This window comes from Giraffa tippelskirchi, chromosome 2 (assembly GCF_054371585.1).
Source record: "Giraffa tippelskirchi isolate mGirTip1 chromosome 2, T2T-mGirTip1v1.2.pri, whole genome shotgun sequence".
NCBI classification, from domain to species: domain Eukaryota; kingdom Metazoa; phylum Chordata; class Mammalia; order Artiodactyla; family Giraffidae; genus Giraffa; species Giraffa tippelskirchi.
Window position 1 is genome coordinate 133551777 of NC_137276.1, and position 15278 is coordinate 133567054.

The 15278-nt window shown below is 36.3% G+C and overlaps 1 long non-coding RNA gene across 1 annotated transcript in view; it reads right to left on the reverse strand.

Moving 5' to 3' along the window:
* LOC145539260 (uncharacterized) overlaps positions 1 to 15278 on the reverse strand; it is a 199175-nt gene that overhangs the window by 11605 nt on the left and 172292 nt on the right. Inside the window, exon 4 of the long non-coding RNA XR_014077676.1 lies at positions 5332 to 5463. This is a non-coding gene — a long non-coding RNA (uncharacterized LOC145539260). The remainder of the gene's footprint in view (positions 1 to 5331; positions 5464 to 15278) is intronic.

Consider the following 15278-nt stretch of genomic DNA (forward strand, 5'->3'; position numbering starts at 1 on the left):
ATGAAATAAATGAAGATGTATTCATTTTTTAAATAAAATGGAATTCTACAGGATGTAGCATTTTATTATGGACTGAATGTTTATGTTTCTCCAAAATTCTTAGCTTGAAGCCCTAATCCCCAATGTGATAGTATTTAGAGATGGGGCTTTGAGGAGGTAATTAGGGTTAGATGAGGTCATGAGGGTCAGAAACCCTGGTCTGATGGGATCAGTGCCTTTACAAGTAAAGAAATGAGGGTAGAGATTGTTGTGAGAACTTATTCTCTCTGAGGGCACAAAAAAAGTTAGCCACCTGCAAACCAAGAAGAGAGCTTGTACCAAAATTTGACCATGTTGACACTCTGATCTTAGATTTTCAGTTGAAAGAATCATAAGAAAGTAAATTTCCATTATTTAAGGCACACAGTCTATATTTTGTCACGGTAGTCTGAACTAATATATATTTCAAAACATGTTATTTTAGTCAAGGAGTCTATAATATATTTCAAACTCATTAAGAAACATTTTTCTGAATCTGTGAAATAGGCCTAAGGAAAAGTGCACTGCACGTTATCTTGCTTTAATAATGAGGGTATTTTAGGTCAATTATGTAGATTAATATAACTTATTATTTAAATATAACTCTTCCCTGTACTATAAAAATAATCATCAATATACCTAGATAAAGATTTCCTTGTTGCTACTCATCTTAAGGAATTATTTACTTTGTGTTATGCTAACCTGACGCTAAGAGTCAGACATGACTGAGCGACTTCACTTTCACTTTTCCCTTTCATGCACTGGAGAAGGAAATGGCAACCCACTCCAGTATTCTTGCCTGGAGAATCCCAGGGACGGCGGAGCCTGATGGGCTGCCGTCTATGGGGTCGCACAGAGTCGGACACGACTGAAGCGACTTAGCAGCAACCTAGTATTTAATAATATACAGGTGATACATGTTTGTGTATTCTAGCATATGTATATACAGGGTGGAAAGAGAGAGGGAGAGATATTTTGGGATTAGTATTTTAAATATGTATTGCTTTCCAGCTACAATCTGATTGATGAAATAGACTTAATTCTTTATTTTCTTCCTTCTCTCCTTTGGTCATTCATCTACTATAGGAAGTTTCTATATTCCAAAAAAAAAAATCATAGTTAGTGATACTACTTTAACTTCAAACATTCTATTTATTTCCTAGCTATGTGAATTGATTATTAAAGACTTTAAAATATCTCAAGTAAATGTGAATTTTAAAATGAGACAATGCTACAAATTTTCTGGATAATTTTTCATAACCATATATGTAAAACATTATCAGTGGATATGAGATATTTACCCCCAGTTATGAATAAAATCATTTGTTGTATGAACAACCAGCCCTGCTTAGAAAAATATACTATCCAAAAAGAATCTCATTTACATACACGTCTGTCTTGTGGTCTCATGCTCCGTCAAGTACTATTAATGGACTTCTGAAACACAAAAGGATATCTGATTTTCTCATGGCCAAGTTTCCCTTATCAAGTACATCTAAATAATAACTTTTCATTACATCATCTCTTGGGATCTCTGGTAGCTCAGCTGGGAAAGAATCCGCCTGCAATGCATGAGACCTGGGTTTGATCTTTGGGTTGGGAAGATTCCCTGGAGAAGGAAGAGGCTACGCACTCCAGTATTCTGGGGTCGCAAAGAATCAGACACGACTGAGTGACTTTTCACTTTCACATCATCTCTTTAAAGGAGGATGAAATAAATCCTTTTATTAATAAAACTAATGCCTTGATCTAAGGCTTAACCAGATTTAGCAAAATATAGGATGCCTAGTTAATATTATAGTGTTGGGGAAATATAATTAAATATTCATTTTCTATCTGAAATTCAAATTTAATTGTACATCCTGTATTTTATCTGCCAAGCTTACCTGAGGAATACTTTGAAACTGCTAAAACATCAGTTTTTAATCAAATTTCAGATATCTGATTTCAGATATTTAATTTGTAACCTAACATTTTGATAACTTGCTATATCCCCAAAGAAAAATTAATTGAAACATATTATTGAAATAATTTCTTAAATAATCTTTTTTTAAAGTTTGACAAAATTTAACTGAAGTTGATGCATTAATCTTTGAAACAATTATTTATGAATATGTGTATCTTATCTTTACTGTCTTCTGCAATAAATGCCAAAAGATTGTGATTAAATTGTGATGTGATTCAATGACTCTGCCTTGTATAAAGATACTTTTGCTAAAGATATCTGCAGAATACAATTTTACAAATTGCATATAAATGCTTTTCTTAAAATTTCACTTCTGAAAAATATTCTGTAATGTAGTATAAATAATTTTTTCAAAAGATACTATCTCAAATGTTCACATATCACTTGTTATAGTAATGGCTAAAGGATTACATCTCCCTATGTCCATGCAGCAATATAACCCTTTCTAACACTGACTCTGGCTTAAATATGTAACTTGCTTTGCCATTGAGACTATCATTTTTGCATTGGGAGTAAGCCTTTGTCATTCCCTCAACTCCGTTTGAGGAAGCCTCAACTAGTGGAAGGTGGGACTGATGCAGCATAGAGAAAAGCAGTCCTGCTAAGATCCCTGAGACCAACAGACTAAGTGACTGTCTTGTGAGTAAACCAAGACAGAGATTATCAGCAGAAGACTTGCTCAGCTAAATTCAATCCAAATTTCTGACCTATAAAATCACAGCAAGTTAAATAATTTTATTTTAATCCACTGAGCTTTGGGGTGGTTTGTTATGCAGCAATAGGTAATTGATACACCCTATATTGGCTTCCTTGGTGGCTCAGAGGTGAAGAATCCTCCTGCAATGAGTAAGACCTGGATTTGATACCTGGGTTGGGAAGATCTCTTGGAGAAGGGAAAGGCTACTTACTCTAGTATTCTGGACTGGAGAATTCACGGACAGAGGAGCCTGGCAGGTTACAGTCCATGGGTTCACAAAGAGCTGGACACGACTGAGTGACTCACATCACATAACCTATATTGTTCTCAATTATCTTTACGAATGCATTATCAATGCATCATGTCAAACTCACAAGTAACCAGATTTTGCTATGAACCATAGAAGCAGCTTGGCTTAATATCTGTCTACATGCCTACATGATCTAAGGAGCACTTCCTCTTGAAGTGTGTTATCTGAGTCCTCTGGCTTCTTTACACTCTCCCTGCTGATATTACCAGTAAGAGTTTTAATAATAGTAATATTTAAGATGGCTGTGTTTTTCTAGCTTCTAGTAACAAAGTTCAGTTCAGTTCAGTCACTCAGTCGTGTCCGACTCTTTGCAACCCCATGAATGGCAGCACGCCAGGCCTCCCTGTCCATCACCAACTCCCAGAGGCTACCCAAACCTGTATCCATTGAGTTGGTGATACCTTACAGCCATCTCATCCTCTGTCGTCCCCTTCTCCTCCTGCCCCCAATCCTTCCTAGCATTAGGGTCTTTTCCAATGAGTCAACTCTTTGTATGAGGTGGCCAAAGTATTGGAGTTTCAGCTTCAACATCAGTCCTTCCAATGAACACCCAGGACTGATCTCCTTTAGGATGGACTGGTTGGATCTTGTTGCCGTGCAAGGGACTCGCAAGAGTCTTCTCCAACCCCACAGTTCAAAAGCATCAGTTCTTCAGTGCTCAGCTTTCTTCACCGTCCAACTCTCACATCCATACATGACTACTGGAAAAACCATAGCCTTGACTAGATGGACCTTTGTTGGCAAAGTAATATCTCGGCTTTTTAAATGCTATCTAGGTTGGTCATAACCTTCCTTCCAAGGAGTAATCATCTTTTAATTTCATGGCTGCAATCACCATCAACAGTGTTTTTGGAGCCCAAAAAAATAAAGTCTGACACTGTTTCCACTGTTTCTCCATCTATTTCCCATGAAGTGACGGGACCAGATGCCATGAACTTAGTTTTCTGAATGTTGAGCTTTAAGCCAACTTTTTCACTCTCCTCTTTAAATTTCATCAAGAGGCTCTTTAGTTCTTCTTCACTTTCTGCCATAAGGGTGGGGTCATCTGCATATCTGAGGTTATTGATATTTCTCCCGGCAATCTTGATTTCAGTTTGTGTTTCTTCCAGCCCAGCGTTTCTCATGATGTACTCTGCATATAAGTTAAATAAGCAGGGTGACAGTATACAGCCTTGACGTACTCCTTTTCCTATTTGGAAGCAGTCTGTTGTTCCATGTCCAGTTCTAACTGTTGCTTCCTGACCTGCATACAGGTTTCTCAAGAGACAGGTCAGATGGTCTGGTATTCCCATCTCTTTCAGAATTTTCCACAGTTTATTGTGATCCACACAGTCAAAGGCTTTGGCATAGTCAATAAAGCAGAAGTAGATGTTTTTCTGGAACTCTCTTGCTTTTTCGATGATCCAGTGGATGTTGGCAATTTGATCTCTGGTTCCTCTGCCTTTTCTAAAACCAGCTTGAACATCTGGAAGTTCACGGTTCATGTATCGCTGAAGCCTGGCTTGGAGAATTTTGAGCATTATCTTACTAGCTTGTGAGATGAGTGCAATTGTGTGGTAGTTTGAGCATTCTTTAGTATTGCGTTTCTTTGGGATTGGAATGAAAACTGACCTTTTCCAATCCTGTGGCCACTGCTGAGTTTTCCAGATTTGCTGGCATATTGAGTGCAGCACTATCACAGCATCATCTTTTAGTATTTGAAATAGCTCAACTGGAATTCCATCACCTCCACTAGCTTTGTTCATAGTGATGCTTTCTATGGCTCACTGGATTTCACATTCCAGGATGTCTGGCTCTAGGTGAGTGATCACACCATCATGATTCTCTGGGTTGTGAAGATCTTTTTTGTACAGTTCTTCTGTGTATTCTTGCCACCTCTTCTTAATATCTTCTGCTTCTGTTAGGTCCATACCATTTCCGTCTTTTTTCGAGCCCATCTTTGCATGAAATATTCCCTTGTTATCTCTAATTTTCTTGAGGAGATCTCTAGTCTTTCCCATTCTGTTGTTTTCCTCTATTTCTTTGCATTGATTGCTGAGGAAGGCTTTCTTATCTCTCCTTGCTATTCTTTGGAACTCTGCATTCAAATGGGAATATCTTTCCTTTTCTCCTTTGCTTTTTGCTTCTCTTCTTTTCCCAGCTATTTGTAAGGCCTCCTCAGACAGCCATTTTGCTTTTTTGCATTTCTTTTCCATGGGGATGATCTTGATCCCTGTCTCCCGTACAGTGTCACCAACCTCTGTCCATAGTTCATCAGGCACTCTGCCTATCAGATCTAGTCCCTTAAGTCTATTTGTCACTTCCACTGTATAATTATAAGGGATTTGATTTAGGTCATACCTGAATGGTCTAGTGGTTTTCCCTCCTTTCTTCAATTTAAGTCTGAATTTGGCAATAAGGAGTTCATGATCTGAGCCACAGTCCGCTCCTGGTCTTTTTTTTGCTGACTGTATAGAGCTTCTCCATCTTTGGCTGCAAAGAATAACAAAGTAGAGACAAGCAAATTCATTTCAGGTTAGCTGCTACATTAGCTGATTGATGATAATAGTTATGAATACCTTAATAATTTTGATTGAAATGAATACCCTATTAATGAAACATATTAATAGTATTAAGAGCCATACATTGTTCTACTTTCCAATAAGTGCCCATGTCAATCTGTGGTAATGTAAACTGAACAATTTAGGAACATTGATTGTTTTCACTTGACTGTTAGATATTTTAGAAATATGCATATTTAATTGTTTTAAATAATTTGAAAGGTGACTCATTTAAAATTATTTCATGCTTTTTTCTGAGAAAATGGCATCAATGGGGCAATCATAAACAGATTTAGATATTTTTAGGGATAACTTTTATCTCCTTAATTCACTATTCTCTTTCTTTAAAAAAATTAAAATGTCTTAATCGTATACAAGTCATCCTCCATTTATTCCACTATTTGATTGCATTGACCAGGTGTCAAAAACTCTGATAAGCAGTAGCACTGGAAAATTTGGACATGAAGGATATGAATTTAAGACACAAGAGGTATATAAATAATTAGCATTCAAGAAGTTCAGAGTGTCTGTAGCAGAAATAAATTCAAAGTTTAATAGAAGAAAATGTTCAACAGCTAAAAATTGCTTATATGTGTAAATAAATAACTCTTGCTTCCAGTAAGAATTCATAAAAAATATAACAATTTTCATTATTGTGAAACTTTTAAACTTAACTGGAAAATAAATAAGAGCCAAGTTAGACATTTCTATAAATGTATAAAACTTAATTTGGCCTCAGATTCTACATAGCAATTATGTGTATAAGCATGTTTAACCTGCCTTTCAAGCAACTGAACAAAATATACACTCTGTCTGTCATAAAGCAGCACAGTTCCAGGCACTGTGTGAAGTCAAAGAATGAATAGAACATGAGCCCTGCTTTAGATTTCTCTTAATAAATGAGAAAATTGTGGACTTCACTATAGCTCAAATGGTAAAGAATCTGCCTGCAATGCAGGAGATCCGGGTTCAATCCCTGGGTCAGGATTATCCCCTGGAGAAGGAGATGTCAATCCACTCCAGTATTCTTGCCTGGAGAATCCCATGGACAGAGGAGCCTGGTGAGCCACAGTTCATAGGGTCACAAAGATTCGGACACAATTAAGTGACGAACACACACACACACACAATAAAAGCGACACACAAGTCACTGTATATTCAGAATGTGAAACAATACTGTAGTAAGTTTTATAATACAAAGTGGTAATAAAATATTTGAGAGAGAAGCTTAATTCCAAATGGGATGTTTTGGAAATGATTTATGAAGATGTAACTTTTCATATTTCCTTCCCTTATGTTTCTTGATACTGGGAGAATCCAAAGGACATTCTAGTAGAACCCAGCTTGGATGGAAGGTCTGAGCAGGGACATTACAAAGCCCCAAAAGATTGATATATAGTCCCACTGAATTTAGGAGGAGGTCCTCCCTGTGTTTCAAGCACGTAGAGATGTTGATACCATTATGCTTCAAGGAAGCCTCAAGGTTCGATTGGTTAGCACCGCTTGTGGGCAAGAAGCCTACTTACTCACTCCAGTGTGAGTGACCTCAGTACTAGTTTCTTTTCACACCTTGGCATTGACAAAAATGAGATGCACTAACTGAAGTAGAAGTTGGAATCAAATATTGGAACCTCTGACTGCTAGGATAAGCAGTTAACAATTTATTTGGTGAAAGAAGGAATCATGCAAACATTTTAAGTAAAGGTTTGATATGATTAACTGGTAATTTTAGATTAATTTATAAGTAATGTAGGAGACAAACCAAAATCTGGAAATATGTTTACCAGATAATTTGGGGGGAGCAGAATTGCCAAATGTTTGATGGAAGTATTGGTCTGATGGAATAATAGGAAAAGATATTCCAGAGATATTATTTTTAAACGTACAACTTGATTGCAAGAAATATGTAAAAAATATGCAATAAAATACAAGTAAACATTTAGAATCACTTTAACTTTTAATTTAATTTCTACAACAGCAGCCCTTGAAACAATTCTTTTTTTTTTTAAGTATTCCCATTTAAGATGAAAAACACTCTGCTCTAAAAATACAGTTATTTGCAGAAGATCAAATAGTAAATCAGTTTCGAATGAAGGGAAGTACCTAAAAACCCATGTCTCCTAACTCTTCTGTATATTTTTGATATCTCTTCTCTAAAATCATGTTTTAATTTTTTGAGAGACAAAACCTGCAAAATCTTTACTTATTATTATAATCTTAGACCTCACTTGCAAATTTTCATAGTAATATAAGAAACTGCTATAATTTTTAATGGTATGAGCACCCAGTTAAACAAAAACAGCTCAAAAAATATATGTTGTATTTCTGTTAGAAACATATTTTGTCTTTGTTCTAGTAAATTGTGTATTTCCCTATGAGCATGGTACAAAACCTTAATTTTCAAAGAAGTTTTGTTCCCCCCAAGGAAGAAAAGACATTTATTAAAATAAGAAATTTGGAAAATGCTATCCTTAAAACAAAATGCCTCTTCTAATTACAGTTTATTATCTTCACCCTAATTCCCAAATGCCAGGAATAGCCACACAACTTTAATACATTAGCTCTATTGCTGATGATATCTTTCAGAACTAGTGTCTCTACCTCAGTTTTTACATTACTTCACTTACTATTGATACTTTTTATTGCTCTTGGTGACTACATTCATATGTTTCTATATCAAGATCACTAAATAATTTCCTTTCCTCTTAAAAACATTGCACCTAAGCAGTAAAATTACCTGTCTGTATTGAAAAAGCCAAGCTTTATCTTTAGAGTCTTCTGTAGACTTCAAAACAGGGTTTTCAGAAATTCTATTGCAGAGGCAAGCTTCCTGCAGAAACCATTCCTTGTGAAGGAACTGGTAACTGTACAGTGATCTGAAGGTTTTATGTTGTTCGAAAATAAAATATGTAACTATATTTTCTAGGGACTGTTATTTGTCAGAATGCCCTAAATCTTCGTTGCAAAAAGTTTGGTAACTTTCAACTTTGAAAGTTCCTGGTTTAGGAATATAAACTCTGCAAGTATTTAAACATAAATTTTCATGCTCAATGAACTCAGTGGTGGTGGTGGTTTAGTCACTAAGTCATGCCCGACTCTTAAGACTCCATGAACTGTAGCCCACCAGGCTCTTCTATCCAGGGGATTTTCTTTGCAAGAATACTGGAGTGGGTTGCAATTTCCTTCTCCAGGGGATCTTCCTGACCCAGGGATTGAATGTGTGTCTCCTGCATTGCAGTGGCTTCTTTGCTGTTGAACCAACAGGGAAGCCCCAGCAAACTCAGTAGGATCCAGTAAATAGCACTTTATCTAATTGAAATAGGCTCAGTAAATTGACTACTACATGACATTTGTCACTTAAAAATATCATTGTTTTAGCTAAGAATTCACATGATTTTAACAAAAAAAAATATTTGATGTATTTGATCCACCTGTTATATATGTATATAAAATAAAATTTAATGTAATTTCATTTGAAAGCAATTAAAGACAATTGGCTGAAAATACTGCTTTTTTTCCCTACCATAAACTGAGAAATGCAATATCTATCTTTGGTTAAAAGGTCTAAGGCTGATCAGAAACAAATACCTTTTTTTTAAGCTATGCAGATAAAAGCTGTCTTATGAGAAATATAAACATAACTTTATATACTTTCTCTTTTTGTTTAGACACCTCACCTTCAAATTCCTGATCACAAACTTAGAAAACAGTTTTATGTTTACCAAAGATGAAAGGTAGGGTGGGGGATAAATTAGGAGTTTGGAATTAACGTACATATACCACTATATATAAAATAATTAACACAGACCTACTATGTAGACCTACTGTGCAGATGGTGACTGCAGCCATGAAATTAAAACACTTGCTCCTTGGAAGAAAAGTTATGACCAACCTAGACAGCATATTAAAAAGAAGAGACATTACTTTGCCAACAGAGGTCCATCTAGTCAAGTCTATGGTTTTTCCAGTGTCATGTATGGATGCGAGTGTTGGAGTATTAAGAAAGCTGAGCACCAAAGAATTGATGCCTTTGAACTGTGGTGTTGGGGAAGACTCTTGAGAGTCCCTTGGACTGCAAGGAGATCCAACTAGTCCATCCTAAAGGAAATCAGTCCTGAATATTCATTGGAAGGACTGATGTTGAAGCTGAAACTCCAATACTTTGACCACCTGATGGGAAGAACTGACTCATTTGAAAAGACTCTGGCAAAAACCACTACAATATTGTAAAGTAATTAGCCCCCAACTAAAATAAATAAATTTATTAAAAAAAAAGAAAAGAAAAGACTCTGATGCTGGGAAAGATTGAAGGCAGGAGAAGGGGATGGCAGAGGATGAGATGGTTGGATGGCATTACCAACTCAATGGACGTGAGTTTGAGTAAACTCCGGGAGTTGGTGATGGACAGGGAGGCCCGGTGTGCTGTAGTCCATGGGGTGGCAAAGAGTCAGACACAACTGAGCAACTGAAATGAACTATGTAGAACAAGGAACTCTAGTCAATAATCTGCAATAACCTATATGAGGAAAGAATCTGAAAAATAATAGATACCTACAAGACAGAGTCACTTTGCCATATGCTTGAAACTAACACAACACTATAGTAAATCAACTGTACTCCCAATTTTACTAAGAACGGAAAAAGAAATCCTGATCAAATTTTGGGAGGTGAACATTTATTTCTGAGATTAAAAACAAATCAAAAGAATACTTAAAATGAATATATATATATATATATACACACACACACATACACTGGAACAATTATATTCCAGTGTGTGTGTATATATCTATATCTATCTATATCTATATACATATATATATATAGGCATATATATATATATATATATATATATGTATATATATAGGCTTCCCTGGTGGCTCAGTGGTAAAGAATTCGACAGCCAATGCAGGAGATGTGGGTTCAATCCCTGGGTCAGGAAGATCCCCTGGAGAAAGAAATGGCAACCCACTCCAGTATTCCTGTCTGAGAAATCCCATGGAGAGAGGAGACTGGTGGGCTACAGTCTACCAGGTTGCAAATGAGTTGGATATGACTTAGTGACTAAACAAAAACAACAATATAAGAAATGATAAATATAGACTTATGCATTGTAAAATTCTGGCATTAACTTACACAGGGCATTAGTGAAGCTCTTTGCCCCCTGTGAAAATATTGGTATCTTAGCCTTGGCTTATATTCATTCACATTTTTAAAATTAAAGTGTAGTTAATGTACAATGTTAATGTTACAGGTGTACAATACAGTGATTCACAATTTTTAAATGTTACACTACATTTGTAGTTACTATAAAATATTGACATTCCCTGTATCATGCAATATTTTCTTATAGACCATTTTATATATAATAATTTGTACTTCTTAACCCCATACTCCTATCTTTCCCCACCCTCTTCCCTCTCTTCACTGGTAATCACTAGTTTGTTCTCTATATCTGTGAACCTGCTCCCTTCTTTTGAATAATTTACTTTTGGCAGTGCTGTGTCTTCATTATTTTGGGCAGGCTTTGTCTAGTTGAAGCGAGCAGAGGCTACTCTTCATTGCAATGCATGGACTTGCAGTGGCTTCTCTTATTGTGGAGCACAGGATCTAGAAGCATGAACTTAAGTAATTTCATTATGTGGGCTCAGTGGTTGCAGCCTGTGGGCTCAAGGACACTCAGGCTTCAGCAACTGTGGCACACAGGCTCAGTAGTTGTGACTCCTAGGCTCTAGAGTTTGGGCTCAGTAGTTGTGGGGCACAAGCTTAGTTGCTTCATGGCGTGTAGAAGCTTCCCAGACCAGGGATCAAACCTGTGTCCCCTGCATTGGCAGTAGGATTCCCATCCACTGAGCCACCAGGGAATTCCTATCCACTGCCCCCCTTTTAAATATTCATTAGTTTGTCATATTTTTTAGATTCCACATGTAAGTGATATCATACAGTGTTCATCTTTGTCTTACTTCACTTTAGCATAATACCCTCCAAGTCCACCCATGTTGTTGCAAACAGCAAAATTTCATTCTTTTGATGACTGAGTAGTATTCCATTGTGCGTGTGCGTGTGTGTATCATCTTTATCATCTGTTGATGGACACTTAGGTTGCTTACATATCTTGACAATTATAAGTAATACTGCTATGAACATTGGAGTACATGTGTATTTTTTAATTAGTTCTTGTTGTTGTTGTTGTTTATAGATACCTAGGTGTGAAATTGCTGGGTCGTATAGTAGTTTTATTTTTAGTTTTTTGAGAAATCTCCATATTCTTTTCCAAGATGGCTCACCAATTTGCATTCCCAACAAGTGGCACAAGGGGTCCTTTTTTTCTACATCCTCACTAACATTTGTTATTTGTACTCTTTTTGATAATAGACATTCTAACAGGTGTGAAGTGATGTCTGACTGTGGTTTTGATTTTCATTTATCTTATAATTAGCAATGTTGAGCATCTTTTCCTGTGCCTGTTGGCCATCTGCATTTTGTTTTTTGAAAAATGTCTATTCAGGTTTTCTGCTCATTTTTAAAAAATTTTTATTTGTTTTAATTGGGAGATAATTGCTTTACAATATTGTTGTGGTTTTTGCCACACATTGACATGAATCAGCCATGGGTGCACATGTGTCCCCCTCATCCTGAGACCCCCCCTCCCATCTCCCTCCCACCCCATCCCTCTGGATTGTCCCAGAGCACCAAATTGGAGTGCCCTGCTTCATGCATCAACTTGCACTGGTCATCTATTTTACATATGGTAATATACATGTTTGATGTTGAGTTATAAGAACTATTTATATATTTTGGCTATTAACCCCTTATTGGTCATATTGTTTGCAAATATTTTCTCCCATATGGTAGTTTGTTTTACATTTAGGTCTTCAATTCATTTTTAGTTCATTTTTGCTTATAATGTTAGAGAATGTTCATATTTCATTCTTTTGCATGTATCTGTCCAGTTTTCCCAAAACCACGCACTGAAGAGAGTCTTTTCTCCACTGTATGTTATTGTCTCCTTTGTTGTTGATTAATTGACCATAAGTGCATGGATTTATATTTGGGCTCTCTGTTTTTTCTCCTTGATGTGTGTCAGTTTTGTGGCAGTGTTATACTCTTTTGATTACTATAGCTTTGTAGTATAGTCTGAAGCCAGGGAGTGTGATTCCTCCAACCCTATTCATCTTTGTCAGGATTGTTTTGGCTAATCTAGGTCTTTTGTGTTTCAATACAAATTTTTAAATTACTTATTCTAGTATTGTGAAAAATACTGCTGATGTTTTGAGAGGGATTGCATTGAATCTCTAGATTTCTTTGGATATGGTTATTTTAACAATATTAATTCTTCCCATCAAATAACATGGTGTATCTTCTCATCAGTTTGTGTCATCTTCAGTGCATTCATCAGAGTCATATATTCTTGGAGTATAGGTCTTTTACCTCCTTAGTAGGTTTGTTCCTAAGTATTTCATTTGATTTCCCAATGCAACACAACCTTATAAACAAGGGATCTATTTCATTTCCCTGGCATATGTTAACATTCTGATTCACTCACACTTTCTAAAAATAGCTATCATTTATGTGCCAGGCTCTGTGCTAGTTAGTGGAAAACCTGTAGTTACTATAATAGACTGAATTCCCATATTCATAGTACTTACATAAGACAGTAGAATATGATAGTTGAGAGAACAGATTCTAGAATCATTTTCCTGGGTTCTAATCCTATCTCTTCTATATTACTTAACTGTATAGCTTTCAGCAAGTTGTGTGTGTGTGTGTGTGCACACGCTCAGTTGTGTCCAACTCTTTGTGACTCTGTGGACTGTAGCCTGCCAGGCGCTTCTCTCCATGGAATTTTCCAGTCAAGAATACTGGAGTAGGTTGCCATTTTCCTCCTCCAGAGATCTTCCCCACCTAGGGATCGAACCCATATGTCTTGCATCTCCTGCACTGGGAGGCAGATTCTTTACCACTCAGCCACCTGGGTGTCCTCTCCAATCAGGTAATCTATTTGAAGCCTACTTACTCCACTTGTAATATGGGGATAATTTTAAATCTCCTCTATGGCTTAATGATTTATCCTAAATAAAGTGCTTAGAGCAATGCCTGGCACATAGTGACTGACATATTTATATTATCTCACTTTTGAATATTTGTAGGAAAGACAGATAAAAACATAATTAATGTACTAGAGAAATAGGGAATGGCAAACTGTTGGTTATCCTCTCTGATAAAGTGAAGGAAGGAGAACCATCTGAGAGAAAGGTATTCCATGCAGAAAAATCAGTGAATACTGGAGTCCTGGAGGAAGAACAAAGACTTTGAGCAAGCTAGAGAAGAGTATGAGCCAAAATTGTTGTTGTTGCTTTTCTAAGAGCCACAAATATTCTTTACACTTTGCTCATCTGACTAAAACCATTCTTTCTCAGAAGAACACGAGTCAGATTCTTGACTACTACTATGGATGATTAGGATTTCATGTATTATAATTTTTTTTTTAATGACAAAGGTGTTATCTCTAGGAAAAGAATGGAACTAAAAGGATTGTGATGTTTTTCTGAGTTTGTATGGGAAAAATCATGATAAAAATAATTGGACCCAATCTTTTCAAGTCGCTTAACTGAAAATCTCTCCAGATCCCAATTCTTAGTACTTCTAAGTCTTTTTTCCCCCTCTTTGAATTGACTGTAACTTAAGATGGATGGGTAAACTAATCTGTTTAATGCTTTGAATGGTGCTAATGAGTCATGTCTTTGTAGAGAGATTTTAAGCAGATGTGTCTTTTAGGTTGTCCTTTTTGAGTACCATCTTACATATTGTTGAGAAATTAATCTTGCCAAAGACAATTTTAACTGAAATTTAAATATGTCCCATACACCTTCTTTGTATACAGAATAATGTCCAATCTTCTAGTGAAATTATTCAAAGTTTCCACAATTTGGTCAAGCCATTTGTGTAATTGTGCCTGTAACTACAGATATTTATTAACTTAAGTTGCCGAAACTGGACATTGATTTTTCTGAACCTACCATGCCTTGTGTAAAAGCTGTACCATTGTTCACTAAGACCCTTCTGCTTTCTGCTGTCTGCAGCTTTTCTTGGCCTCCATGTAGAGATTAAGACTTTTCAGGTGGTCCTAGTGGTAAAGAACTCACCTGCCAATGCAGGAGATGTAAGAGAGGCAGGTTCAATCCTGGGTTGGAAAGATCCCTGGAGGAGAGCATGGCAACCCACTCCAGTATTCTTGCCTGGATAATCCCATGGACAGAGGAGCCTGATGGGCTACAGTTTGTATGATTGCAAAAAGTTGGAGACAACTGAAGTGATTTAGCATGCATACGTGTAGAGATTAAATTTCACTTCCTCCAAGAATCTTTGACTCCTACTTGTTAAAAATAGCATGTTGCTGACAGGCTTGATAACCCTGAGCATGTCCTTCTTATTTGAAATATCTCATAGGCAGAGTAGCCTAGTAGTTAAGAGCACACAAATTTGTAATTAACTAACTTAGGTTGAATATGAACTTCTCTTTTATAGATTGTTTTTGGTCAAGTTACTCCACATTTCTGAGCTTTATGTTATTTCTCTGTAGAATCTTTATCCTATCTTTTCATGCTTACAACAATGCTTGGCACATTGCTGACACCTAACATATAATCCTATCTTTAAAAATTGTATATGCATATTTATTTGTAGCCTTCCAGAATTGCCCATACTAAATTTTAAGCTCCATTAAGGCAAAGAAATAGTATCTTA